This window comes from Rhinoderma darwinii, chromosome 5 (assembly GCF_050947455.1).
Source record: "Rhinoderma darwinii isolate aRhiDar2 chromosome 5, aRhiDar2.hap1, whole genome shotgun sequence".
NCBI classification, from domain to species: Eukaryota; Metazoa; Chordata; class Amphibia; order Anura; family Rhinodermatidae; genus Rhinoderma; species Rhinoderma darwinii.
The window spans coordinates 53456595-53460118 of NC_134691.1; the positions used below are offsets into that span (position 1 = coordinate 53456595).

Sequence of the window (3524 nt, forward strand, 5' to 3'; positions counted from 1 at the left end):
CACTCCATTAAAAACTATGTGCCATGGAATCCAAAAAGAATTTTTAAGGGATCATGATTATGCAACGCAACAATCGGAGTTCATTGAGCCCTTACAGCATGATCAATCAAAATCAAAAGATTTATCAATAGAAAAAGGTGTATTCCCTTTTTCTCCAATTCAACAACATTTAGAGCTTGATGAAAGTTTTCCTTCAGAATCGTATGAAGAAAATTTATTGACAACACGTACAACAGACGTAGACCCATCGGACCACACTTTCCATATTTCTGACTGTGAGGATGAAAATGAAAGTTTTTACGTTCACAGTGATGAAGAGTTAGAAACTGAAGATCGTTTTGAAAGTTTGATTAGTCCATGCAAAAACCATGTGACTGAGGAGAAATTTCTTGTATTCGATTGTTCGTTACGGTTATTGTTGTCGCTAGTACCATGTCAATCCAAAAAAAAATGCAGTGCTAGATTGATCAGTTTTAAAAAAAAGTATTGCGGTAGCATGATTAGCATAGAAGTTCAATGTGAGAATGGACATACAGGAAATATATGGAATAGTCAGCCCAAAGAAGGCCTTAGACCAATTGGCAATATTTTGATTTCATCTGCAGTGTTGTTGAGCGGTTCTAGTTTTTTAAAAATTAAGAAGTTTTTTGATATCCTAAAAATGCGCTCAATTGCAAAAAGTACACACTACAGTACACAAAAGGAACTTATTTTTCCAGCAATAGATTTGGAGTGGAAAAAAGAACAAACCCAAGTGATTAGTGAACTGAAACAAACATCTGCCTGCTTAACAGGGGACGGTCAGTCAGACAGTCCTGGTTTTTCAGCGAAGTACTGTGTGTATTCACTAATGGATGTTTCTTCTAAGAAAATCTGCTCTTTTTCTGTAGAGCAAGTCATTCCTCCTATTACATCAGTTGGTCTAGAAAAAATATCGTTTGAAAGAAATATTGACTTCCTAATAGAACAGGGTGTGGATATTCAAATCATCGCCACAGACAGGCATGTATCCATTCGAAAACTACTACGTGAAAAATATCCATTTATAAATCACCAATTTGATGTTTGGCATTTGGCCAAATCTATTGGTAAAAAAATGCTTATTGCTTCAAAAACAAAGGATGGTGACATTCTTTCTAATTGGGTTCAGCCAATAAAGAACCATTTGTGGTGGTCATCACGTAACTGTGGTGAGGATGGAGAACAACTGGTACAACGTTGGAAATCATTAATTCATCATGTAACCAATGTTCATGAATGGTCCGACCCTCCTGAATACAATAAATGTCTACACCCACCACTCAGTGAAGATAGTTTGGACACAACTAAATGGCTAATAAAAGATTCTCCTGCTTTTGAAAAATTAGTCCAAATAGTTGATAACAAGAACTTGATAAAGGACATTAGACAAATTACATATTTTTGTCATACAGGTGAATTGGAAATTTACCATAGTGTTAGTCTGAAGTATCGCCCCAAGAGAATACATTACTTCATGGATGCTATGGTTGCCCGTAGCCAACTTGCTGCTCTAGACCACAACAAAAATGTCGATCGTGTCAAGGCTGTGGTGAAACGTGCAACTGTTTCTGGGGATCCTGTTGGAACACTTCGTCATCGAGTCGAATACTCCAAAGGTCGAAAAGCTTGGGTTGTCAAAGCACTGTATGAACCCACTTCACAAGAATTTACTGACAACATTATGGAAACTGTTATGAGTCTATTACGCAAAGAAATGGAATATTCTTGGCAATCAAAACTTGAGCAATTGCCCACCAACATAGCGAACGTTCCGAAACCAAACAAAGAGGAAATCATCAGCCAGCATCAAACCAGATTTTAAATTTACAATCTAATTTACAGTCTGTAAGTTTTAGCTAAGTTTTCTATTGAATGTACTCAATATATTTCTGAAAGAAAAAAATAAATAAAATAGTTCTGTTACTCACTTGTGTGTTTATATTATTATTATCTTTAATTTGGTTTATGGGTAATGTATGCTACGGTGTAATTTTTGGATTACATTTTAATAGAATGTTTCATAATACAAAATAAAACGTGATTATATAGAATGAAGTACAAACTGAAAAATTACATCTAAAAAAAACAAGAGTATTGTTTAAACATTTTTTATTTTATTTTAAATAACATAAAACAATACTAACATAACAGTAAATAATTAGAAATTAGATAATTTAACAGTCTTTTAGGTAATTAGACATTAGAAATTCAAACTTGTTGTCATTGGACCAGTGGCATGACCAGCAAACCACCTGAAGCCAGTATATCTTCCACTCGCATCCGGGTATTTTTCACGTATTTTTCTAACTACACAGGAAGGTATTGGAATACGGTGTCCGTGACCAAGAAATCCATAGACCATACTTATAAACTTACGATAAGCCGCATGTCGAAGATGTCTGTGAAAGATACCATAAAAAAAAATTGAAATAAACGCAATCAATATATTTTCAGCTTCAGCAGTCTATTCAATATTTGTAAAGAATTACAAATATAAAAACATACACAATTGACATACATCAATAGCAATATTTTAATTTAAAAAAAATTGTAGACTAACCGATTTTCATTCCTTTCAAATCCACGTTGAGTCAATTCCCCAACAAATTGAATTAGTTCTATGAGATAGTCTCTGGACAATATTGAGCGCTGAAATGCTTCATTTTCCGTTATGCAGTTAGTACTTTCTAACATACGGTCTATGGCGCAAAATTCTTTACAGCATAGACTTTCCTCCACACGTGGCATAATCTGACAACAACCACAATTACACCAATTGGTGTTCAGCAGCCTTCCCTCTGTATCCTCTGTTGTACTTGGACGGACCTCATTTGGCCCCCAACGTGGATCATTTTGAAAGCACCAAGGGTTTAGTCTATTTTCAGAATCGATACGTTCCCTTAGTCTTTCTAAAAGTGCTTGTAATCCCTATTGAAAATAATAAAAATATATATATTTATAATACTTTTTGTGTTATATTTGGCGTTTTATTCTAAAAAAATTTAAATGATCTTACCGGATTCAAGCTGTTATTCGGTACAATAGCAATGGCTGATGTATCATCTTCAGATGTTTCCTAAAAGAAGTATTATTAATGTTTTTTTGTAGAAATTATAACTACAATAAATAAAAAATAAAATATTACTCTTACATCAAGGGAAGGTTGAACATCAGAATCAGAATCTATGTACTCTGATTCAGCGACACTGCTCGAATCCTCTTGAGACTATAAAAAAAGAATAAAAAAATATATTAAAACTGCCAAAGTATATATAAATTAACAAAATCTGGCCAAAATGGCTGCCCCTTCTCTCCATACAGCACTGATAGAGAGAAGGGCCTGCCGAGTAGTGCAGTGTTATTTTGCAGAGAAAACGTGCCCGGTGGAATACTGGTGAAAACGGGCCCGTATTTACGGGGACGGGTTCATATATACTGGTGTAATACTGGTCGAATACGTGGGACAAAGTATCCGTATTTACGGGAAGAAAAAAACATCCGTT

General features: G+C 34.6%; 1 long non-coding RNA gene across 2 annotated transcripts; it reads right to left on the minus strand.

The window, feature by feature from the left end:
• Positions 1–2245: 2245 nt before the first annotated feature.
• Positions 2246–3248, minus strand: LOC142652424 (uncharacterized). 2 transcript variants are annotated; one of them, XR_012847851.1, is made up of 3 exons: positions 3173–3248; positions 3038–3097; positions 2246–2420 (listed from the first exon to the last, which is right to left on the minus strand). It is a non-coding gene; the product is annotated as an uncharacterized LOC142652424 (long non-coding RNA). The 2 variants fall into 2 exon arrangements; XR_012847852.1 differs by lacking the exon at positions 2246–2420 and adding an exon at positions 2809–2949.
• Positions 3249–3524: the final 276 nt, after the last annotated feature.